This window comes from Pleurodeles waltl, chromosome 4_2, assembly GCF_031143425.1.
Source record: "Pleurodeles waltl isolate 20211129_DDA chromosome 4_2, aPleWal1.hap1.20221129, whole genome shotgun sequence".
NCBI lineage: Eukaryota > Metazoa > Chordata > Amphibia > Caudata > Salamandridae > Pleurodeles > Pleurodeles waltl.
Genome location: NC_090443.1, coordinates 797,788,341 through 797,815,330, shown reverse-complemented (window position 1 = coordinate 797,815,330; position 26,990 = coordinate 797,788,341). Strand labels below are relative to the sequence as shown.

At 40.6% G+C, this 26,990-nt stretch overlaps 1 protein-coding gene across 5 annotated transcripts in view; it reads left to right on the top strand.

The window, feature by feature from the left end:
* Positions 1-26,990, top strand: part of LRRC7 (leucine rich repeat containing 7) — a 1,681,735-nt gene that overhangs the window by 76,995 nt on the left and 1,577,750 nt on the right. For 2 of the 5 annotated variants that reach the window (XR_011202959.1, XR_011202958.1), the window contains 2 exons: positions 4,783-4,886; positions 7,264-7,756. The exons of 1 other annotated variant lie outside the window; for it this stretch is intronic. The gene's annotated coding sequence lies outside the window, so the exon portion shown is untranslated. Of the gene's footprint in view, positions 1-4,782; positions 4,887-7,263; positions 7,757-26,990 lie in introns of those variants that run through there. 2 more of the 5 variants (XR_011202960.1, XR_011202957.1) reach the window with 1 other exon arrangement.

Sequence of the window (26,990 nt, the reverse complement as noted above, 5' to 3'; positions counted from 1 at the left end):
TTAGCTATGAAACAAAGAAAACCAAATAAAGACATTTTTATAAAAGTTTTGTTTGAGCAGAGCTATGAGGTAGTTGTTCATTTTCAGCTTTCTGAGCTTCTTCCTTCCAGAGTAAAATGAAATATTTCCTAGCTATCATCAAGGAAAGTTTTAATTCCATTAAGGACACACAGGCGTATATTATGCTGTTATTTTCTTCCATTTATTGCTCAGCAGCCCATCAACTTCAAACAACTATAACGATGCAAGGGACTACAAAATCCTATGAGTCAGAGCAAGTTCAGAAGTATATCAATCTGGCAGCTTGTGCACCTCCTAAAACCATCTTCAAGGAAAAGCACTTCCTTCTTCATGCAGAAGTCTCCAGAACCTGAGACTATTCATAGGAAATCCTATTTCTGATTGCCACTTGCAAGAGTAAATTCAAGTTACCAAAATTCGCAAAACTAGTGATCAAACTCCCCAGCACACTTCCAAATATAACCAGCATGAGAAGAAATCATCTGATTGCCTTTGGATGGGATAATCTTCACTTTTGTGTCCTTAATAGAATTGAAACCTTCCTTCACAATAGCTAGGAAGTTTGTTTATTCTAGGCCAGGACTGGAGGCTTCAGATTATGACTGTTTAAAGCTTACTCACCACCATAGTTGCCATATCCATAATGGGTTTAATGTGAAACATTTTAAAGGTGGAGTCTGATGAACAGTCTACCGCACTGAAGATCTCCAACCAGCCTCCCACCTTCAAGGCTTTTGAAGCCATCACTTCTCTGGCAGAACGTGCCGCCAAAGCAGTAGTGTCAATGACCTCTTCTGGCATCACCCAAAAATATCACCTGGAAATTGTGGGGAAAGAAACTGGCTCAAAGGGGTATTTTTCAGTGAAAGTGATAACTGCCGGGAACCTGCAGTATGACCTGTTTCATGAGGGTTGGATGGTCTGGAAAGGACTTGTATTGAACTAACCCCAAGCTGGGCTTGGTGCCTTGAGACACTGTAAAGGTAACATCTTCAGGCAGAAAAACCTTATAGGACGCAGCTAAAGCTCTAACATTTGAGACTAATTTGTAAGAAATCAAACATAAAACCATTTCTAACATACCTAAAAGTTTCTTTCAAGACAGATACATGATATCTGCCCATAATTCAAAAAGGCGCTACATCAAATTGGCACTGTGGGAGGTTGGAGAGGCATAGCCCTCTCAATATCTTACAAATCTGGAGGTGTTCTTCCACCAAGATCCCATGTCATTGCTCATGGCTGGCCGAAATTTCAGACCTAAGTGTATTGATGGTATGATAGGCCAGGCTCTTCTGAGAGAGGTCTGACAAAAATCTAAAACCTGCACTAAATCCATCCCCAGGGATCCAGATTCCTTCACAAACACCAACTGGTCCATCTGCGCCAAACCGAGCCCTACTATTTATAAGTGAAATCAGCACCTGGACTCCTGATGAGCTCTGAAACCTGCTCCGAAAGGCCCAGGAGACCCCAGCATCCCTGGTAATCTTCCAAGCCATGAGAAGGAGAAAGCCATCCAGAATGTGTTGGTTGTCCATGTTGTTGTTTAACATGGACTAACTCATGGGAGAGAATCCATAGAAAGTTACAGAAGAACTGGAAACCACACCTGAGCTCTCCAATTCAGAGTTATCAGATTCAAGGATGCCTTCTGGTGCCTGACCTGTGCTGAGAGCCAGGTATCTTCAAAAAGGGCAAGATAGCGTTTCCCTGAGTCCAACTCCAATCCTGGATGAAAGCATCCGTTGTCATTGCCAGAGCATCAGGCCTTCAACTAAAAAAGTGGGGAAGCTGATGATTCAGGCGGAGTGCACATTGCAAGGACCCCACTGGTCCATTATTATTCTGAAGTGTCATATCCAGCTTCCAAGCACTGAAATCACTTAAATGTCTGGAACTCCACTATGCAATGTATGTTTTTTTTGCAAGATACTCTGCCCTGATCGCTATCCTCCTGTCCAAACAAAAGTGCCAGAAATATTTTGCCAGCTCTGAAAGAGCCTTTGCCCTCGTTCCACCAAGATGTTTGATTTAACAGATTGCCGACACATTACCCATCTTCGGGGGATTGAACACAACATCTTGTCTCTCAAAAGTGCTTGTACTGCGAAGGCCCCAGCAAGATGCTCTAAGCAGTTGATGTGCAACTCTTGGTCCTGATCCTACCACAGCCTTCTTGTTGTGATCTCTTTCCTCAAGCTTCCCTGCTGGCGCATGACTCCATAAACATGCCCTGAACCGAGTTAAAGATGGCCCTGCCTTTCCAGGCTATCATGCGGTTCAGCCATCATTACATCTACCACTTTGCCTCTGCAGGTAGTCTGACCAGGGCTCATTAGGACAGTCCCTTTTTATAGATGGGCTCACTGTAATGAGCCGCAACTCCTTCTGCATCAGCGACCACTTCCTGTGAGGAAGTTTGAGAACCTGTTGAATTCAATCTGTGACAAAGCCCAGAAAACAAATTAACTGAGAAGGAATTAACTCTCATTTCTGTTCATTGATAATGAAACACATGGACTGAAGGAGGGATCGAAATCCAAATGCTATGGAAAAATAGACTGATCCTGATGAAGAATCAGAATGTCGTCCATATAAATGACTAGTCTGATGCTTCCAGAGTTCAGAAGCTCAAGCACAGCTTGCATGATCTGGGTAAAACACCAAGGAGCTCATAAGAATCCAAAAGGAAGAGGAACAAATCTGAACATCCCAGGCAAACTTTAGGTACTTGTGTTGAAGGGTGAAAAATCAGGATGTAAAATAATGTGTCCTGGAGGTCCAGACTCACCATCCAATGGTTTGGCTGAAGAATATCCCGCAAAAGATGGCGGCCCACCATATTGAATTGGAAATACAATAATCAATAGCTCTCGTAGATTGATCACCAGCTGTTATATATTGGTCACCAGCCGCATGCTCTGGTCTTTCTTTTCAAAGAAATTGCAGAGGAGCCCGCAGGAGTGCAGCATCATAGGAGTGATTGCCCCTTTGTCAAGGAGGGAACCTACCTTCTGGGAGATGAGAATACTGTCAGCCACTGAATGGCCTAATGAACTAGGTCAACAAGCCTGAACCGGGTCCAATAAAATTATGCACCAGTTTGCAACACCCACTCGTCTCCCTTCACCTTCCTCTAAACCTGTAGAAATAGACCAAGTCGACCTCCAACGTTTGGTGGGGATGGAGGATTATTCCTTACCTGACTATCTCCAGGGGCGTTAGTTGCTCCAAAAAAACTCCCTATGCCTCCATGGATCTCGCCCTCGGTTGGGTGAAAAAAACACCAACTCTCTTCCGGTCTTGATACTGGCACTGCTATTGTTGGCCGCCTGGGATTCTCTAGGAGACAGCAAAAGTGATGGCTGGAAGTGCCCCCCCTGCCGGCCACTCCAAAAACATGTTTGTTGAACTCTCATTTTAAGTACTGTTTGACCTCGTCCAAAGATAAGAAGGTAACGACATAATTGCACAGCTTCTTCATAAACAGGTCCCCAAAGAGGGCTCTTTGGCCACTTTTCCCACTTCCGAGTTATTTAGCTGCCCTAACTTGTGGATGATCTTATTGAGGGAGCATCTTCCCTTTAACGATAGAGCACAATTCCCATTCCCAGGAAAGCATATGGCCCTCTGTACCCAGCCCAACAAAACCTCAGATTGCCTATGTCTTCGACTTCTTCAGCCACATCCAGTATTTTAGTTAAAGGACCAAGTATATCCAGTAATTTATCCTGACAGGCATTCAAGGAGCAGTCTATCCCCTTCTTGGGGCCCTTCTCAAATGTGTTTATAAAAGTGGCCATTTTGCCATCAGTTTCAAGTGAGAGGGCGACTTTTCCATTGAGGCATGGGCAAGCACATTCCGCCCTAAGGCAGCCTCCATTCCCCTTGTCCAAAGCTTTCCTATATCTACTGGCCACATACTGAGCCACTCTAGGGCCCAGGACCCAGGCAGCCGAACGTGGGTGATAAATACCATTCATGTACAACATGCTTTTGATTGCATGAACCCCTAAAGCCCTGTTAGTTTTGGGGTTATCCAACCTTGGAAAGTTTGGGACTGCTTTCTGGTCTCCAGGGTCTGCTAGTCCCTGGCTAGCTATCTGAGTCGTTATCTTGGCCCAGGTCTCCTAACCCTTCCCCATTATCTCTGTCCCCACAAAGGAGTAGGCGTTTGGTCATCAATGAGGGCGTGCCCAGGTGGACTAAGATCATTGGAATTCAGTGGGGTGTATACCCCATGTTTTAGGAATGATTCCCTGAGCTGCCACTTATAGGACAGACACCTGAGAGCGGGGTTACTACCCGGTGAAATTCCCACACAGCGGCATAAAGCCAAAGTACAAGGCATCACATACCCAAATGCAATATTACATTACACCACTATGTCCCAAGATATTCAATAAAACACTCAAGAAAACCAAATCAAGCGAAAACGCATATATTTGCCTGCTGAACAGAGAAGAAAGGGGAAGTTATTTTCCTTGAAGATGATTTTATGAGATGTCCGAGCTGCCTGATAGGTGGATGTTTGAACCTCCTTGGATGCAAGGGTTTGTAGTCCTTCACATTGTCACTGTTGTTTTAAGCTGACTGGCTGCTCAGCTATAAATGTAAGAAAGTAAAAGCATACTCTGAAGACTTTGATTCTAACATAAAATCTCCTGTTATTTCTGAAGAGAGCAGTATAGATTTTAGCAGAAAGATAGAGAAGTGCCTCTGGCTCCCCTTCACCATATCTTGTTTCTTTTAACATAGGGACATATATAAATTGTATTGTGAACTCCAGAAGCACTTGGGAGACGTGTAGTAGGGGCTGACAAATGTCAAACTCTTTGATGAAAATTCCATAGTAAAACGTGGTAAGGCCTTCCTTTTGGTTAACTTTGAAAACGTGTTTTTAACCAAAGTAAAAGCATTTTACCTCTTTCCTTAACCTAGAAGGCAATGTTGGCATCTTGGAGCAGAGTTTGAGCTGCTCATGAGTGCTAGTGGTTGACTGGAGAGTGAGATTGAAGTTGGGGAGGGGACTTTGCCACAATGTATCACTGCTGCTATCCACTGTTAGTGAAACTATTGGTGACTAAAAGTGGACTACATTTTTTTGTGAATGGCCTTTATGGATGTGTGTCTGTGTGGCTTCTTCTGCGTACTTTGAGCTGGGCTTGAGGGTAGAAAATCGAAAGCAGCAATTAAGTGGTTAGGCCAATCTCTCTCACTTGATTGGTGGAAGAACAGGTTTTGTGTGTCAGAGGAGGTGAAGTCCAGGATGTTACCCTTGATGTATATTAGGAGAGTAATATTATGAATAATATTATCATTCCTTAGGAGGTGTCTGCGGAAGGTGTCTTTCATAGCCTTGGTACAAATATGACTTAACTTGTGGGAGTCATTGAGGAAGATGTTGCTGGTGTGGGTGGTGGTAGCTGTTGGATCTTTTGGGGGATGAAGGTTCATTTGCTGCAGGATGCTGGTAGATGAGGTGAAATGCGAAGGTCTGTGCTTCTGACAAAGGGAAGTGGCAGAGGAGTTTGAAGTAACAATGTAAGATAGATGGCAGAGTACATGGTCAACAAGTAAGTGTATTCTTATGTTTCCTCATTCTCTTTGGTAGAGAAAAAGAATATGCCCTTTGTGTAATACTCCGATGTACCCCAGGATGAGTATTGTTGGTCCCTCATCTATTATACACTGTATACATGTGTTTTATTATGGCTGCTTCCTTATGAAATTCACTTGTGTCTGAAATGAGATCCCTGTATTTCAGTTTCTATATTTTCTCACTTTCCAAGAAAGAGCTTCGGAAATTAACAGGCTAATATTGTCTGAAGAATTTCTAAACTGTTTCTAATGATAGTGGCTATTGCCGCTTTTCTACTCTGTAACATGAGGATTTCAAGAGGTTCCCTCAGAGTACATTTGTTGTTCAACACCAGTCTTCATACAATAATTGGTAAATATCATTATTATTAGACACTTGTGAGCATCTGTGTCGCGCATAGTGCAAAACCCTTTGAATAGATTTGCATAAAACGTAGTTGAAGTGAATGGCCAGATCTAACTTGTGATCCTTTCTTTCCTGAAAATCTGTGTAGTGGTTTTTGTGGAAAGAAAATGGGGACCAATGAAATAGGCTGAGATATTTGAAACAAAATCACAATTAATTTTTTCTTCATCTTGAAACTGCGTTTTTTCCATTGTGGAAACTAATATCCCATGTGTCATTGGGGGTTGAGCTGGGAGCAGAGACATGATGTATTTAGGTGTGATATTTGTTAAAATTAGAAATCCCAATTTTTAAACATTGCATAAGAACAATAAGTCGAGGATGAGTATATCAATAATAGAAAATGGTGCATGGTTTATTGGGCTACAGATATTGGATTGCCTAATGTGGAAAAACTGTGATTGGCTTTTAACTACAGGGCATCTGCTTTGGAAGGAGTTCACTACCTGTGCCATAAGATCATGCACAATGGCTTCTTTGGCCACATGCACTGGGTGTAGTTTATTGCTGATTGGTATGGTCTGAGAGGCCGGCCCATATTGAAGGCAGCCCTGAACAATGGGTCCTGGTGCTATGTGTTTATTTTTCTCAGGAGAGCTGGGTAAGACAAATGAAAAGGAAGCACAAGGACATGGAGTATAAAAAAAAGAAAGAAATTTGAGACAATGAATAGAAGAAAGACAGACACCCTACCCTCCTACCCCTTTCCCCCCAGTGATTGTTCTATGCTCTCACCCACCAACAGACATTAGTAGACATGTTTTACCACCAAATTCATCATGCCCTGACATAGCAGTACATCATATTGGTCTTTTCACTCTTGTCTTGGATGTTTTGCATATTCAATGCTGCATGGCTGCACCATTCATTTATTAAGATATTGAACCATCAATGGGCAAAATCCTGTTCAGGGAGCATGCTTATGGAAGTTTCCACTAAGAGTTTTATTGTTTGTTTGTATTCATGGTTACGCTCTTAAAACTTTTTTCCTCCTTTCTCTTGGGTATCCTAATATACTCACATTCCGGGTAGGCTACCTTTACCGAGTTAATGATAAAAGGAGGAGGGGCTCAGATCACAACATATTACATTGCTAGATAATGAGGCTCTAAAAAAGAAACAAGTGCATTTTAGCCGAAAAAGTAGTTGTTGCATATAATGAGGCTTAGACTCATCTTGTGTTGTAGTATCTTGCTTAACAAGCTGCTAATAACCTCTCTCTAACCCCTTAGCACACTCTGTTCATCCCGGATGGGCTGCCCAGATCAGCTGAGTGAACAAAGACCCTGCTTTGCATCCCTTGTGGAATGTACTAGCCTAAAGGTTACACTGCAGATCGGGAAATTGCCGAACAAAGTGATATAATGGCAAGCCCCAGAACAGAGAACAAGATTTGCATGGAGAGAAGGGTGAAGCGGAAACATGGGGGCGGCTGACAAAACCTAAGAAGTTTCCAGAAGTGACACATTGCAAATGCTATGAACTGATAGCCTTTGTTCTATGAAGGCTGTTTCTGCTTTAATATGTTTGGCACTTTCCAGTCCTTTCTAGACTCTCCATTGTGTTCTCCGAAATGTCTCTCTGCTATCCTTTGGCCCCCATTAACCCATCTTTCTGATGGCCTGTCTCTCCGCTATCCTTTCGTGAATCAATATGGCATTTGCTGTCAGATGCTCTGTAACAGTGTATAAAATAAACAGCCTGCTGCAAGCAGGCAGAAACCTTCTTGACCACTGTTTGTATATATTCTCCCAGTTTCCTCTACCCTCCTTTGTTGACAAATATAGATGTCCGCTGCCTGGTGTTATCTCCAGGATTTGACTCAGTTATCTCTTTTTCAGTATGGACAGATTATATGCAAACAAGAGCCCCACTTCTTTGAATGTGAAGGGGCATCCCTACAACCAAGAATTCATTGTGGTGAAGGGATGCAGAGAGTGGGAGAATGGGCTGGTTTAGGGACCAAAGAAAAGACCCATCCATTTCTACTATGCAGGTCTACACCCTGTGTACTGCTATAAGTAGACATATATGAGAGTTTCAAGCTTATGATGAGGGGTTCACATTTGGGGGATATGTGAAGGAGCCAGCATTTCGTAATTGAGGAAATCAAAACAGCGGGAGGCTGAGCAGCAAGCTTTTGCTACCAGAAATGGTGCCAGCTTGATGGGCGTATGTTCTCTTGTTTGTGGAAATGTGTGGACTGTCACAACTGAGGTAAAACAAATGCAGTAGGATAAAAAAACAGTTACACATCAGGAAGCTTAAAGCTTTAATGTGCTCCACTGAGCCTAAGGGTTTCTCAAGGTCAGAATGTCCATGTTTTCACACGGATAGAGGCTGTCATTGTTTTCTGCAACTTAACAAATCGATGGCTGACTTTCACAAAGAGGGTAAGTTTTGACACTCCACCTTCTTCCATCACCACCCTGAATGGAAACAATGGACCTGGCCATACCTTTAGATGCTCATACTTTGCCTTGAAAGTCTTAAAAATGCTTGTCCTTTCTGTCATTTTCTAATGTCCCTCTGTAAAGGAAATCCAGTGGATAATATCAGAATGCTACTGACCATTAGAAACCAAGTATACACTTCAGGATTACAATCCTAATAAGAACTGTTAATTGTGGTATTTCGTCTGCTAATAGGAAAGGAAAATGAAAAACACTGGACCAGAAGAAAAATAAGTTCAAGTGTTCAGATAGAAAACAATTGATACAGTCATTTAAATGGAAGTTAATAGAAGTTATAAAAATGTGAAAAGTGACTTAAATGCCATAGAGATATATCTGAGTATGTTTCCACAAGCCCGGTTCTAGAGGATTGCAGGGATTGTAGTGTTGGTATTTTCTCATTGTGGAATACATTTTGTCTTTAATCTAGCCAGTCTGCTTTTTTGCAGCTCTTGAGCAATTATGCACTTGTTATAGTGAACCACTGGTCTATTTTTCTTTTTGCACTTTTCCCAATTCTTTGTTACATGATCACGCCTGAATCCTGGCAGGTTAATCTTGCCAATGTACAGTCTAGTGGTTCACACTTCACAGTGACAGCCTGTTGACCTTGTTGCCACTAATGTGATAACAGCTACTCTGGTGGTGTGGGATTTTGTTTTTTGTATGCTGACTTTCCTGATTTATTTATCAAGAGCAAACGTTCAGCTTCCTGTCCTTTTCAGAAGACCTCTAGTCTTTGTAGATGTCCAAATTCATTGGTTCAAAATAATCTGAAGTTATTCAATTGGAATAATAGATTCCCTGCACTCCCGATGTTTTCTCTCACTTGTGGCACATGTATCTAGTAGCATGTGCTCAACAATAAAACCCTAATCATGAAAAGAGTTTGGTGTTCAAATGGGTTGTGCTTTTTATTGCCATTGACTGTAAATCTAAACACAGGTGGACATTTGTTTGCCATATCTTAAGTTATTGAAGATACGTACAACTATAATAATTGGACTGGCATTGATAACAGAAGATTGCCTAAATCATTATGGAGATGTGTTGGGTAGTAAGGCTGTTGACAATGATTTGGTGTTTCCTAATAATTTTATACTAAAAGATGCACCATCTAGTCCTGAGATTCCCTTTCAGAATCAAATTCTTAAAAATTTAAAAAGTAAACTGTTGTGAGAAATTGTATCATTGGTTGAGGAAACTGTGAGCGCTTCTCAAGCAACAGCCACAATACCCGTCTGGGCAAACCACTAAAGTTACTAAAGAAGCCTGTGCTTAATGCTCCGGTAGCTTGCCACAAAAGAAGTCAGGCTTGACTTGGAGGCAATGTGTAAAGTATTTATGCAGCATACAAGAAAAAAAACCCACCAATTTCGAAAAATAAAGTAAATTTTATTAAATTATTTGACACCAAAACAAAGGTATGCAGTTTCAAAGGTTTAGGTAGAAATAGTGCTTAAAAGCACAAAACGACATCTGTGGTTATCTGGTGGCCAACCGCGATGGAGTATGGGCCGAATACAAGGACCAAGTTAGGCCTGCTGATGATTGTACCTTAAGTCTGGGAACCGGACCATTGCGCCACTTGGTGGCAGTACCGAGGAGCGATGCCATGTCCACATTGTGGTTGCTTCGGACAGTTTTTCCGATAGGCTGTGATGCAGGCTTGCGTCAAAGCTGCAACACGCTGAGTTGGTTCCGATGAGGAGCTACAAGGTTTCAACGATTCTGCTAAAGTCCGCAGCTCGGCTGGCACAGCACTTTAGTCCCATTTCCAAGTGCCCGTGATGGGAAGGGTACCACTTAAAGGATTAGGGCTCACAGCAGGCAAAACCTAGGTACAGAGTTCCGGACAGTTGAAGCCTTTTCTATCCATGAGACTGTGATCAGGAGGCCAGCCAGCAAGCCCTTGGAGTCCTCTAGTGGCTCTGGGTTCAAGATGCAGGTCCAGTCCTTCACACTCTGGCAACAGGGTTTCAGAATAGTACTTCATGCAGAGCAGAAGAGCAGTCCTTCTTCGGAGTCTTCCACAGGTCCAGAAATGATCTGAAGAGTGGGTCTGAGAGTCCAATACTTATATCTAGTGCCCATTTTGAAGTGGAGAAGCTTCTGGAATTTCCCCCTACAGAGGTGTCTGGAATTTCCTGGTCCCAGTCTGTCTGGGGACACAATAGGCTAGTGTAATTTCCTTTGTGTGTGAGCTGGGCCAGTGCCTTTGAAGTGCAAGTGTGTAGGTGACATTCACCCCCTCTATGTAATGAGAGATTGCCCATCCTGCTAACAGCCAGGCTCTCTGTTGTGATGCTGTCTGGGAGGAATACACAAAGGCCAAATGCCAAATACACCTATACATGTGACCTAGCAACAGGCTGCAAGCACCAAATAGGACAAGAAAATTCCAACTTTCTAAAAGTGGCGTTTTCAAAACTGTGACTTAAAATCTGACTTTACCATCAAAGAGGATTTCAAATTACAATTTCTCTGACGCCAAACTCAACACTTGACATTGCTATCTGCTCCCAAACAAAAGTCACTACTTATTAAATATAATAATATGGGAAACCAATGTTATCCTTCAGGAGAGGTAGTTAAAGCAATAGTGAAAAACACATTTAAGATTTTTTCAGTACCTGGACATGTAAAACTTAAAATGTATATGTCCAACGATTTAAAAACACATCACCCTCCCCATGGGCTGTGCAGGGCCTACTCTAGATGTGACTTATATATATTAAAAAGTAGAGTTTAGGCTTGGCAAAAGATTTATTTTGCTATGTCGAAATGGCAGTTTAAAATGCACACACTGCCTAGAATGGCTGGCAGGCCTGAGACATGTTTAAAGGGCTACTTAAGTGGATGATGCAAGGAGTGCTGCCGTGTCAATAGTAGCATTTAATTTGCAGGCCATGGGTACATGTAGTACCATTTTACTAGGGACGTACACATAAATTAAATGTGCCAATTGGTTGTAAGCCAATGTTACCATATTTAAAGGAGAGAGCACAAGCACTTTAGCATTAGTCAGTAGTGGTAAAGTGCACAGACCCTCAAAGCCAATAAAAGTGATATCAGAAAAAAATGGGAGGATGAAGGCAAAATGTTTGGGGATGACCCTGCAGAGAGAGCCAAGTCCAACAACTGTGATAACGAATCCTCTCACTAAATTTCTAACCAAAATCCGCTGAGTGCATGGCGTTGTAAGTACACTTACAGTCTAAATCTATGCAATCATAAGAAGTCGTAGATAAACCTACATATTTTTTTTCCTCTGCGCACAAACCAACATTTCACTTTATTAATTGTAATTTTAACTTTTATCTTAATTTGTAGCCATGCTTAAACTCAATGGTTTGGATCTAATTTGTATTGCACTGTGTTATGTGATATGACCAGATGGGGCTCTGTGACACACTCAAGTCAATAAGGATTCAATTAATTAAAAGCTGACCTTGCCAAGATATGCACTCACAGCACATGTTCATCTCTGCAAGGAAGGGGTGAAGTGGTCTGATTAAAGGAAAAGTTAAATATTCAATACAGCAATGTCACAGTGAACTGGCAAGCTCCTCCTGCATCTCAGCTTGAGAGCTGATGGCTTGTGTTGATACAGAGTGTGTGTTTTTTTGATTAATGTGGCTGTCTACAGTTAGCATTCAGTTAACACTGAGTGGAACACTAGGTTAAAACAATGCTGGTGGGGGTGAGCCAACGTGTTTTGTGTGGGTCTTGAAATGCTCAACTAAACTATACTCCCAAAATAATATACAACATGTTCACTATATTTTAGCTAAACCATGTTGGAAATGGCCCTTTCTGCAGGATCATCCCCAGGCGTTTTGCCTTCCTCCTTCTCGTTTTCTGTTCTTGCTTTTGTTGGCTTTAGGACTGTAGCACTGGTTAGCAGTGGTGAAGTGCAAAGTGCTTGTGCTCGCTACTTAAAATGTGGTAAAATTGGCTTCTCCACAATTGGCATATTTAAGTATTTTTTTTAACGTATTTTTCCTATTCCGATGGGGGTCCTTTTGAAAGTGATGACCTTTTGCTCCTTTTCCCTTGGCTGTATTTCCATTTCATCTTTAAACTTTTGAATTGGAATGCAGGGAAACATAGTTCTAATTGCAGCTGAAACTGAAGGAGGGTGTCATCCTTTTAATTTTTCCTGATTTAGTTAACTGCATCTGTCAACGCTAGACCAAATTCAGTATGCAGTTACATATATGCACGATGAATAGTTTAAAATACAAGTATAATTGAAGACTATTTCAAGATGATCCATTTTCTTGTCAGAAGTCCAACTTTTAACTGTACCATTTTCTGAATGTGATCATGGCAAATCAGTTGCGGTCTGTAAAAACTTCCTGTGAGCTCCCACTCTTATTTTCACAAATCTGTATTGGCTGCTCTCGGTTCTTTGAGGTTCTCCAGTGCATATATTAGCAATGGTATACATTTTATTTAGTTTCATCATATGAAATACTCGTTGGATGATGAAAACTGGAAACTTCGGAATGTGTACCGAGAAGATAATGCAAATACATTGACATTTACTAGAAAATAATGTATGTACCTACATAGTCTGAAATATGTGCTCTGATTATGCATTCTTACCTTTTGAAACTTTTTTTTGGAGGGAAATGTCAACCTTTTAGAATGTAACATTTTAGAATGTACAGTACATTTTTTGTAAACATTGAATTAATGTAACATTTATAACATGTCATTTCACAACAGATTACTTGTGATTATGGAATTATGTTAGATGCCTTCAAGGCTTTCCTCTGCATGAGTAACTTTGGATGTCACCGGAGAACATTTATTAAATTTGTGAAAGATATTTTTGGCAGGATACTCGTCTTGCATACTGTGTCTCACGTTTTGGCATTGGGGATAGTAAATAATTAAACTCGCTAAGTGGAAAAAAATGAACATTATCTGCAAGAAGTGCTAAGCATTTTAAATGGTGCACCTAAATATAATTTTGAAAGCTTGGAATCCAGTTGCCTGAGAGTTATTGAAGAAAGGAGTGGCACATTTTTAAGGTTTTCTCAAATATTGTTCAATGGTGAAGATACAAATTGTCTTAAAATGCATCATAAAGGTACGTCAGAATCAACTACAACAGATGGATATGTTTCCATTTGTACATTTAATACCACATGGTAAGATGCAGTCACAGCATTTTATAATGAGCTTTATTAGAATTGTAGCTCAGAGTTCATTTCTAACAGTTTCCTTGTAAACTATTCGAAGGAGAGTGGCATAAATCATTGCCTAAAGGAGTTCTGACTATATTTGTAAAGGAAGAGAAAGAATATTGTTTTGCAATTTCTTACGACAAACGCAATAAGATCAACACAGATCTGTTGCATTTGATGTCTAACAAGTTAAATTCTATATTAGAACGTCTTACGAGAAAAAAGGAACATTGTCATAATACAACCTGATGTGAGTGTGCTATTTTGCAATTATTGTACACTCCTAAGTTAAGCAATAGTTCCATGATCAGAATGTCCTTTTGAGTCTGTGCAAACCCACTGACATCTATGCTTTAAGGTTTTCCCCCAGCTCTTCTCTTATCATTTTCCACACTGAGAAAGGTTAGAAATTTACTCTTGACCAGGGTCAGTAGTAAAACGTCTCCCAGGGTTGGTAGAGAAATGGTTAAAGCCAAAGTGAACTTGTAAATGCTCAACAGATTTTTGCCTGAGCAAATCTACCCTTACATATTTGCTCGTGCTAAAATACAGTTCACAAATACTTTCTAGGAGTACGGTTTCATGATGTACTTCGGTAAATACTTGTGAATTCCTGAAATAGTCAGAGATGCACTAATGCAAAGATCCTCACTTGTGACAAGTTCAGTGCTAGACAATTTTGTGTTGCATTACAATGATCACAGTCTGCTCTCTCACAACGAGTATATTGGGAGACAAAGTAGTTTTTTTCAGTGACCAGAACTACTGTGGCAATATGTGCTTTTGGTGACCAAAACATATTTTAACTTTTTACTAATACTTGTTTCAGTGATAAGCCCAGCAGCTTCCACAACAATAAAGTTTTACAAAAACCATGCCAAAACAAGACATGCATTTCCAAAATCTAAAGCCTGACCACCAATGTCAGAGCTATTGGGTTTGCCAGTGCTTGTTTATCTTCATATTTCCCATAATCATGTTGAAACTGGTTACACTGTTTCATTATGAATATTTTTGGGAAATACTAGCATGCACCAACACATTTTCCAAAATTATGCTTCAAAAGAAATTAATAATTTCACAGTAGTTTAGCAACATTTTTTTTTTCCGTAGTTGCATTTCTTTTTATGGACATTTCATTTTGAAAAGCAAAAAATAATCAATCTTGCTTTCAAGCTTATGCAAATATTTGCATTTAATCAGAGATCATTCTTGGAGCATTATATTTTGCCTCATACTTTTAAACTTTGCAAACATGTGTACACATTTGTTTGGTGCAACCACTGTCCGTAGTGCAGTCCGAGCTTATATTTATTTAGAACCTACACCCTAATAATAAAGGCTTTGTATTTATAAACCATAAATACAAGTTCAACCATCATTAACATATGGACATAAATATTACCTCAACTGCAAACAGTTCCTTTCCCTGCTCTGTAATATGCTACTGTAAATTGGCAGCCAAAGGGTTTGTGCTGAAGGGGGTTGGGCCTACTTGTCCCAAGGACAAAATAAACCTGAAAACTTGTTGTCCTTGACCCCAAACAATGTCCTGGGTGTGGGGCTATAGAAATTCCACGCCCCTGCTTAATGGAGCAATAAATATGCTACTTGCAAACAGATCCTTTCCAGCACCTTTGCAACCTTTTCAAGAAGCTGAAGAGAATATTGAGAGTACTCTGTTTTGAATACATATGCTGTTTGTTTCTATATTTGGGTAGCTGCCCTCAGATAGATAAATGTCTGATGCCAGCTCGTTGAGCAGTCACCATGTTCACTACTTTGAGGTCTTATTTAAAGTTTGTTCAGTAATGTGAAATCGGCATAGTTAGCAGATAGGCTGAGATGGAAATGTGGAGTTACACCAACATATGAAACCTTGCCAAAGAGTACTCTGGTTGATGTGTCTAACATAAATGCTTGATTTAGATAGCAGTTAAAATACAAATCTGAATTTGTGTCTAGCTCCACCTCTCTATTGACTTTGAATTATCGTGCAAGTCTGAGAGCTACTTCTTGAGAAGACCATAACTGGATTAACTTGTATGCAAGGTAGAGTGGTGACATGAGTGGCCTACTGGAGCCATCATACCATAAGTAAGTGGACGAATACAGAAAAAGACCAAATTAGGCAATTGTTAATAAGTAAACATCCCCTGATATGGTATGGTTTGATATACCCAGAATAGAAAACTCATTATTAGAGGTTTTTTTTTCTTCGTTTTTTTTGGCGGCAAATACTTTTCCAATTAGGAAGAACAGTTTGTACATCCCGGTGAGATTATATTTACTCTGTTAAGGAGAGTTTGTAGGAAAATTCAACAGTGAGCAATGTAGTTCCAATCTATGGATTTGTACCAATCACTCAGTTGAGAAATTGTAACATTTTGTTTTCAGCAGTCCACCTAAGATGATACTAGGTGTCAATTATTGAAACGTATTGAATGCATGAAATTAAGAGGATCTCCTGAGACTGTGAGACTCTGCAAAAAATACTACAGGGCCATTTAGTCAAACTACAGTTATGACGTTTGTTTGAAAAGCATGAAGTGGGAAGGCAAAAAGGTTTATTGAGATTTGGGGAAACAAGATAATTATCCTAAATCATTGGTTCACCAACCGCCAAATGTGTGGGTCCCTTTCCCGAATTAATGTGAAGGAACTGTCAGGTTTTTGACAGTAGTGTCTTTACCACTGGAAGCCTTTACCCAGCAGCTCACCAGCCAGAGGGTGGCTTGGGTCACATCGTTGAAAGCCCCGAGCTCTCACAAGGCATGGCAGACTCACGCAGGAAAACATGTGCAGGAAGATAACATCTGCACTTTGGGGACATTTCAGTTTGGTTCTGCAGAATAAAAAAAAAAAACTGCTTTGGAAGTTTCTTTCAGAGCAAAGAAGAAAAAACATTGAAAGTGGGAGACTACATGGTGGCCTGGTCGACCTGGAAGTTTGCCTCAGCGGTCCTGCATCAGGCAGGCAGAAAAGGAGCCTCTGCCTCACGAATGAGCTGCCTGCCACCATATAAATGACAACCAAAGTATTTCCTTTGTGTGAGACTTATCCCATCGGGGCAAATATAAATGCAATCAGGCTAAGACAACATTGATGAGATGTTTGTCTTACAATTTAAATGAATCCCAAAGTCCCAAACCTATATGAGCAAATCAGTTTTTAACATTGTTAGAAGCGGTGAAACATTACTTCAATTATTTTTGTTTATTGCAATGGCAAATTAGTGTGCAATAAAATGAATGACAATTAATATTCCTGTGTCCCTCAATATTCAGAGTATAAGACCTATTCTGTAGCAGCACATTTAATGCTAAACATGTCCTTAAGGAGAGCTCTCTCGACAGTGACAATGCGGCTATTAAAGCAGTGATCATCATTTCTTTTGAGTATGAATCCCTTATTTCTCGAGGCTGTCTAGACGCTTAATTCAAATAATGATCTTTGTAGTAATTTTTATGGTGTAGGAAAGTGAAATATTAGTAGGGGGAGGTATGCAGCTTCAGCTAATAAGAATTCTGCAATTACTAATAAGGTCCAGTCAGGTCTCAATAAATAAATCCTTGCTCAGCCCTGGGTAACTTGGCAACGAGCAGTCAGGCTTAACATAGGCAAGTGTAAAGCATTTAATATCACCAAAACAGTAAATAAATGAACGACACAATACGCCAAAAGTCCAACACCCACTTATAAAAATAGAGAATATTTTTATCTTAAAAATGACACCAAAACGACACAAATCCAATGTAGGGAACCGAAGATATTCATTTTCAAGGCTTAAATAAAAGACGTGCATTCTAACACTAAATAAGCACAAGCCCTTGTTCGAGTAAAATGCCTACCATTTTCGAGGTGGGAAAGAATCTGACCTGAGTTTGTGAAAGCCCACAACCTCATAGGTTTATTTGGTTTAATAAACTTACAAGGAAAACCATGCCTTGCTCCACCCACATCCCACCCAATAGTTCACTTCTGTGTGGCAATTAATAACACTGTGGTACTGTTTATACCTAGCTGGAATCCGTCAACAAATTCCTGATTGATGTAAATGAAAATGTACATGATTAACAAAAAAGTGTAAAAGCGTTGTGGAAATTTGCAACTCCGCTTGAACATGCGTCCGCTGTTTTGTTTTTGGCAATTCGCAAAACAGCCCTGGTTTAATGCCTGAAAAGCTGTGCTGAGTGAAGTTTTCTTGGCATATCAGCTGGATTGCCATAGTCGCTGGGCTCTCATTTACCAAATGTGTATTTGTACAAATATGCACTGGGACAATGCAACCAAATGTGCAAATCCAAATTTATTGAAATATTTTCATCATTGGGAAACATTTTTCCCCATTAAGAAACCCCTTCCCTTGTATCCCTTCCTGTTTTAGAGGTGGTGCATCCCCCTTCCCACGAAGGAAGTGGAAGTACTACAGCTAACGCTGAAGTAAAACTATGACAATCTCCAAGGTGGAAAACAGTTGGATCAGGATTTGCCAATGGCTTCAATGTACAAGTTTGTGGCCATACACAAAGTTATAAGGCAATCCACCCCTTGTTCAGCCCACTGTTGCCTGCTTGTGAGGGTCTTGCTACTGTGCAAATATGTACTTGTGAAAGAAGTACACAGTAGTAAAAAAAATTCTTGTTTCAGGAATCTTCGTATGATTTCCTGACAGGTGTAAGTGAAGACGTTTTCTGCTTTAAATGCTGAAAAAGCCTTTATGATTCTGACTCTTTGTTGTTTCAGTGTGGGCTTAAAGACTTTGGGCTTGATTAACAGTTTGGAGCGGTTTACTCCGTCACATCCATGATGGATTCCCCATAATTTAGAGTTTTACGGATGCCCCACCCGCCCCATTTGCAGTGAATTGAGATTCATGCACTTTAAATGGGGCTTATGGGATACATACCACTTTTTGGTAGACCTTCCGCATCCACCATACTCTAAATGAGAAAATGATTGCTACAGACAGGACTTCAAGCCAGGAAGTTTGGGCAAGAAGAAGAAAAAAAGAAGTTTATAAATTATGTATGGTATAAAAAAACAGTTTTGAGCTGACAACAGATTCGATTTTATCATTTTACAAATTATATTTACCATTCACCATAATCCACTCATTGTATATAGTTTTATGTGTCTAACTTCATTTAGTTGGCCTATAGTTTCTCGGAATAAGTTTTCAAAAATGTGTTAGAGTATCATTTCTCTAGGGCATGGTCTGACATGTTCTCCTTGTAGACAAAAATATGAATCAATCTGATGTTCCCTGATGTGAATGCTTTCTTTTTAGTGCATTTGATGGAACACCTGAGATGTGCAGTCAGTCTCATTCAACTCAATAGGTTTTATTGGGCCATTAGGCCATTTCCATGACCTAGTTTTACTTCAGAGGTGCAGCACATCAGAACTCTTCATATTGCACTTAAGATTTACTACATTTACATCGAGAGTCATTAATTCACAGGTAAGTATATGTGAGTCTCTTATAAATATATCAAAACAATGCCCGTTTAGGCTCAGAGTGCTGAATAAATTATGCAACAAAGGAAGCACTGAAATGACACTTGTTTCCAGTAGTATATTGATGTCACTTAGCATGTCATGAGTGATGTAATATGTGAGGGCAAAAGCAGGATATGGTGAGGACGCAAGTTATAGTTAGCTTAGTAAACTATAAATGGTAAATTTCAATGTTTTGGTTTTACACAAAAGATTTCCGTTATCGTATATCTGAGCATATTGCTACTCATGTATTATCGGCAAAACATTTTCTCCTACTGGGAGACTTCAATTACTATGGGGAAGATCTTTCTAAGTCTAAAGTTGTGCAAGTTATTTCTGATTTGGCTATGTTGGAACTACATCAAGAAATGAAAGGCCCCATCCATGCCGCATTTCATACTTTAGATAAAATTTTACCAATGTCAACAATTTACGCTGTGAGCCCCCCCCCCCTTACCGCTCACCTGGACAGATCAGTTACTAATCCAGTTCCAGATCCCAAAATCAGGTTGGACAACTAAACCTAAAATAGAGGGCTGCAAAGCTTTTCTGCAATGGTCTCTGGTTACCTTGGACTCCTTTACTAATGGCTTTGTGCATCCAGTGCCCCTTCGGATCTCAATATTAATGCCGCCTCAGCTCAATTTATATTTATTCCCTAAATCAGACACACCTATTATGCTGGCGCTACTAGTTTTATCGGCTGCCTTTGACCGTGTCTCATTCAAGGGTGATTCAAAGGCCTTATGAAATTGCCATTTTTGGAACTGCCTTGCAATGGTTTTAAGACCTCCTCAATAGCAGAACTCTATTCCATTAGGTGTTTTCAAGTCTCACACCATTTCAGTTGACAAGGGGGAACCACAGGACTCTTGTCTAACAACGTGCATTACTCAGTACCTATGTAGGTCCCCCAGCTGACATTGCTGGAACCTTTGATTTTGAAATAAGATCATATGCCATTGATACGCAGCTGATAATGGCCTTTGATAATGATCTGGAGGTAATTAAGGAACAGTGTTCCAATAGAAGTCAATTGCAGAAAGGAGGGCAACTCATTGCTTACAATTGAATGCCAGCAAAACTGAGATTATTTGGTAAAGCCCAGCTACTTTGGACTCCACACTGGTGGCCGTCAAAACTTGGCCCGATTCCTATGTCTGAGCAAGTAGTTAAGAATCTTGGCTTGATAATAGACTAGTCTCTCGCTCTATGAAAGACCATTTCACTGCCATTAGCGACAGCTTTTTTTTTTTTTTAAACAAAATGTATATGCTGAAGAAGTCTTTCCCTTACGTTTCTTCCTCGTCCAGGAAAACTCTTGTTCATGCTCTGGTTATTAGTAAATTAGACTATGGCAATGCTTTGCTTGCTGCTGCAATTGAGACTCTATTAGCAAAATTACAAGTGGTCCAAAATACGGTTGCTCTGCTTGTCTTCAATCTGCTTGCCGGAACCTTTGCTATCTATCAAGAAAAGGACCATTTTCAACATGTGTTGTCTTACCGATAAATCTTTAATGTGCAGCGGTCCTACTTACTTAACCCATATTGCGACCTTCTAATTAATATTTATTAGGCAGATCATTTTGCGAACAGCTGCAAAGAAAGAGTGTGCAAAGTGACCTATTAGAAGGTACATTGCATCACAGATTTCATTCCCATTCACAAACCAGTCTGCGTGCAAATTGCACATTCCTGATCTGTGAATGGCTACAGGACAGTGGCCTTTATGCCCCACACAAGCCTGTGATGGATTTGTGCATGTTCGAGAGTATCAAAAGAAATGTTAGTGCTGCAGTTTCAAAATCATCCTCTGATCAGGCCAGTGAAATATGCAGACATGATAGCAAGTCGTACAGTAACCCTTTCACATAATCTAGAATAAATGCCACTGTTGTTTTTATAGAAATGCCTCCTCTCTTATTTTGGCATGGGAGGAGTGCGTTTCATAAACAGGAGTGGTATCTAGCGAGGGGTGTTATCTCTCTCTGAATCCACAAGAATATTGTGAATTGCCACAGTTTGATAAAGAACGAAGCTAATGACCTGTTATAAATTTGTGATGCACGTCAGACATTCACAGTGCAAATGTACAATCCAGATTAAAATATTCCATGATAATTCGACAAAAGCATAATTTTTAGACCGGCTTTTAAGCATTGTCTAGTTAAGAATTATATAGGCCAGATGTACAAATCAATTTCCCCGTCTCAACCGCTATGTTTGTGACAGCAAAACCATGTTGTTCTATAATGAGTCAGAAAAACCTTACCCGCAAAAGGTCTTTTGTTAATTAAGAATCACAGTTAGGAGGGCGCAAAAGTGGAGCATTGCTCCTAAATGTAGTTTGAAATGGTACCTCAATGATTTGCGACCATAGTTTCAAACTTCTGAAAAGTTAATAACACATCAAAGGTGATGATGACTTATTTGCAAATGAGAAGCTGTCCTCGGGGACAGCATGCCCTGTAGGAATCCTGTTAAGCTGTTGTCGGGGTTTGAAGACCGTTTTCTAGAGTTCCACAATATTCAACCTCTGGTGTGGTCCAAAAGGGATGCGTTTCTTTTTAAAAGCAGCACCTGTCCTATGAATGGATATGAGCTGTCTTTTAAAAACAATATTCCCATTTGTGAAAGAAATCGAAGGTTGATGGACTCTTGTCCTAAATTCATGGTCATTTGAGGGGAGCGGGTCACACATTATCTTCTGCCCAATTCATATTCATTGTGCATATTGTTTTGCATCCTCCCGTGAAGGTAAAATTTGCTATGTGACCTATTACTACCCAGGTCCCATTAAAAATTGCACATCCATTAGCAAACCAGTCAATGTGCAAATTGCACAACCTAGTTTGTGAATGGGCTTTAGCACACCAGCCCCCTAGTTCTTTTCTGGAACAACTGATTTTTACAAGATATACTTGTTGATGAAAAACACAATAAGTATTTAAGACTTGATTCTTGTAGTCACATCATAAGGGATCTTATTCAGGCCCGCTGCAATACTGGATTAGGCAGATACAAACGTTTAGGTAAAAAGGTATGCATAGACATCCGGAATTAAAAACATTTTGAAGTAGAATCACAACTGTTGGAGTGCCAGCCTGCAGCAAGGACTTGAAATTGTTCCCTTTCTTGTTTCTCAGTATATGGACTTCAGTGTTAGTACTCAATGCCTATGTTGCCTTGGTAACTGGCATCTGTATTGTTAACCATTATATTTTTCACATTTAGAAGCAGTAAAAGCAATTGCAATTCTTTGTGAAAATATTACAGTATGTTGTGTTTATGCATCACTTTTATTTTATAACCCTGAGACACAGTTCAACAGTAAAATTAATTTAACGTCATTCATTAGTAATTGGTTGTCTCTTTTGCCCCATCTTAGCTTGATATTCTTTCATGTTGATAGACGTTTAGAAAACCTATTAATTTGCAGCTTAGTACATGATTTATCTCCAACGTGATTCAAAATTCAGATTACTGTTGCTAATCCTACCCTGAAGAAAACAGCACAATAGGCCAGTGTTTCGAGTGGCCACCTAACAGTTTCACAAACACTCTAAACTCCACCGTACAAAATAAAGACAGCTATTAAGTGAGAATGACTGACGCATCAAAGACATAAGCACAGATGTCAATTGATCTCCATGGTCACACTTGCAAACATGTTTCTCTCTGTAGCCGCTTATATTCCTGCTGGTGTGTACTCTCAAGGCTCTGAGCTTTCACGTGAACCATAGGAAGTCTGTTGTTCAGCAGTGGCAGATGTGTAGGTGTCACGTGTGCATCATCACTTTCCACACGTCTGCGGAAACCAGCATTTATCTTTTGTTGGGGATTCTGTATTTCTTTAGGAAACACTTGGTTTGGGCACAGGCCACTAGTTTGCGTTATAGAATAAAACGGTCTTGATCCTGTGAGATACCTTAAAGTGCTAGATTATGTTACGAGATCCTCTTCAGATGTATCTCTCATACAGGACTTTGTTGGCAGTATTAATCCTATTTTATTTTAGTTTTTTTAAGGGAACATCCTTCCCACCAGCCACTTGTCAAAGACTCCTAAAGTGTATGGACTGTTAGCAACATCTGTTCATTTGTTGAAATGGCACTGTATTTTCCTTGCCATATCCAGAAGAATTTAGAAAAATTAAAATGTGATGGTTGGAAAGCTTGAATTCATCTCAGCCACCTTTAAATTATTTTGACCGCATTCAGTTCGTCAATTTTTGCCACTGTGCCACTTCAGACAGAGACCAGACATTTGCAAATCAACTTTGGTCTTCACCCTATAGGTAAGAAAGAGAAGTAATCCTAGGTTGGTTTTGTACTGTTTAGACTTTATCGGCGAGGTGTAGATTGCATATAAGGGTACAGTGAGCACTGGACCCTTGGACTTTCACTTGCATTTTTGGACTTTCCCACCACACTTAGGGAGTATCACTTAGAGAACAAATCAGTCATGGGTTGAATGCTTGAACTAATCTCAGCCACTGGTAATTACTTGGACCCTCATTCTGGTCCATTGTTTTTTTTGTCCAGTATGGCACTCTTGCCATGGAGACCAACTATATATTAAGTCTAAATCCTGCCCCCTCTAGGAACATTCCAGAAGGAACTGCCAGGCCAGATCTCATTTGTGCAGGGAACACACACATCCCTAGAGAGGCTCTAGGCCTCATCAGTGAGGTGCAGCTTGAGTTCAATGACAGTGAGCCTGGGACCCATGTCTGAGCCTAGCCATCACACTTAAGGCATCTCACTTAGAAAGACAACAAATGATGGATGGAATGCCTCATATTAATCTGAGCCACTGGTAGTTACTTAGGGTCACATTCAGTCCATTGTGTTATGTGCTCGCCATGCCATTCGTACTACAAAGAATTGCCATATGTGAATCAGTCTTGGTCCTGCTGCAATTGAAACAGACCAGCTGATGCTGCCAAGGCAAGCCCCATCTCAGCAGGGACAGAAGCAGCATTAGACTAAATTTGGCCCTTTTTAGGTCACATCAGTGAGGTGCAGCTTGAACTTAGTAGTGCAAAGAGCTAGAGAAACTCATCTGGGGATACTTTTTGCCTTTAACCAGTGGTCCTAATTGAGTTACGTGACTAATGCTCACAATTTACGTCTATCACTGCATTCCATTTTAATTCAGACAGCTGCACAGTACCAAAATGTTGCATTTTGATTGGTACCTACCCAAGTCATTTCGACACAGGAGATTCGTAGCTAGTTCTTGAGACATGCCTCAGAGCATCAACCTACATTTCACAATGCTTTCTTCCTCTGACAGCTGCCTGTGAAGTTCAGAGTTCTAATAAAGAATCAGAGTGTAAGCTTGCAGCATGTGCTTGCTATGGGAGAAATTGCTGGAGAAGACAGCTATAGAATTATTCACTTTCCTACGCAGAAGGCTGAATGTGTACATAAAAATGGTTCTTATCCCACAGACTACAAGTTTCTAAACACAGGGTTCCCAGAAAACATCGGTTTTCATTTATTTGTATTAGATATTTGAAGTATCCAAAGTCTTTCATATCCCATGGCAGTTGTGACTGTTTCAAAATAGTAGCTTCATTGTTCTCTCCGATTTGCAGTACTATGAGTTAATTGGTTATGCTTGAATGTAGTCATTTGTAAGGTATACAGTTCAACATTTTTATGGGCAATAAATGTATATTTTAAACATGTTTTATCATGATTGCATATTTAACTCACAATAAAAATGGTTCTGCAATCAGTGCTCACTCATGTAGGGAAATGGAACTACTCACGAAGGAAATTGGGGAAACAGAAAAAGGAAAATTAAATGTTCATACAGCAACCCCTTCTGAGGATCTCTTCACCCAAAGGAACACAGATGTATTTAATTTAAATATAAGAACAGTCTGCAAGTAACTTCTTGCACCTCTAAAATATCTACTGCCATACATTTAAATTGAATATTTAAAAACCCATGTCTACCAAAAGATTGCGGTTTTAAAATTAAGGCAGTATGAAGTGACAGAGAGGATTAATAGTCTAAGAAAACAGCTGTAGAAAGGGAATGCTGGACATTGGTAGGATCACTCTAAAAATATATTATTCCATAAATGATTAAACACCTCATTTTTTAACTAGGCGAAGTTATAATGGCATTTTCAACACAGGGTTCTTTTACTCCATTCTGATCTGTTTGAAAGTTTTTTTGTTTTTACATTCAGAGGCTCCCATTCAGTAATATTGCATCCACTTTTTCATGAATATAGAATGTTGGCTTTCTCGGTTTTCTTTATAACTGTGTTAAAGGGACAGTAGAACAGTTGGGAATCAACTGACCGCACACTGCTGCTGTTGGAACTACTTAGTATGCTAGGTTTTCTTCTGACATGGATGTGATTGATGTGAAATACTGCTTGTTAGAAATGGGGTTTTTGGTTGGCAGTCAGGTTGCCCTCTGTCCAAGCAAGAACCCTCACTCTAGTCAGGGTAAGTCACACACAATCCAAAATCAGCCTGTGCTCACCCTCCGGTAGCTTGGCACGAGCAGTCAGGCTTAACTTAGAAGGCAATGTGTAAAGCATTTGTGCAATAAATCATACAACACCATAGCAAAACACCACAAAAATACACCACACAGTGTTTAGAAAAATATATAATATTTATCTGGGTATCTTCAGGTCAAAACGATCAAAGTTGCAATACGAATTTGTAAAGATATCACTGAAAAGTGATAGAGAGTGTCTTAAGTCTTTAGAAAGTAAACAAAGGGCCTGATTACAACTTTGGAGGACGGTGTTAATCCGTCCCAAATGTGACGGATATACCACCTACCGTATTACGAGTTCCATAGGATATAATGGACTCGTAATACCGTAGGTGGTAGATCCGTCACATTTGGGACGGATTACCACCGTCCTCCAAAGTTGTAATCAGGCCCAAAGTCTCTTTCAAACACAAAGGGGGTTATTCCAACTTTGGAGGAGGTGGTAATCCGTCCCAAATGAGACGGATTTACCACCAGCCATATTACGAGTTCCATAGGATATAATGGACTCGTAATACGGCTGGTGGTATATCCGTCACTTTACCGTCACTTTTGGGACGGATTACCACTTCCTCCAAAGTTGGAATAACCCCCATAGTATCTGGTTTCTGGTGGAAAATCTCCTCAGAGGGCCACAGGAGAAGAGGTACGTGGAAAACCGGTGTGTGCGTCGATTTCTCCTCAGCACACACCGACTTGCGTCGTTATTTTCCACGCGGGGAGTCGGGCGTCGTCTTCCGGCGCGCGGACAGTCTCTTACTGTGGTTTGCGGGGAGTACCAGATGTCCCGGGTCTGTGCGTGGATTTTCCTGCTTGTTTTCCGGCTGCGCGTCGTTCTGCGGGGCTGCGCGTCGAAGTTTCGATCTCACGGCAGGCGTCGCGTCGATTTCTCCTGCGGAGTCGGGCGGCGTTGTCCTTGCGAGGCCGTGCGTCAAAGTTTTGATCTCACGGCAGGCATTGCGTCGATTTCTCCCGGGAAGTCGGGCGGCGTTGTCCTTGCGAAGCCGTGCGTCACAGTTTCGGTCGTCCCGAAGACGTCGCGTTAATCAGCGTCGGTGTGCAGCGTTTTTCTTGCCGCGGAACAAGCTGTGCGTCGAAAAGTTCTGCGCACGGAGTGTCCAAGAGGAAGAGAGAAGTCTTTTTGGTCCTGAGACTTCAGGGAACAGGAGGCAAGCTCTATCCAAGCCCTTGGAGAGCACTTTTACAGCCAGACAAGAGTTCAGCAAGGCAGCAGGCCAACAGCAAGGCAGCAGTCCTTTGTAGAAAAGCAGAC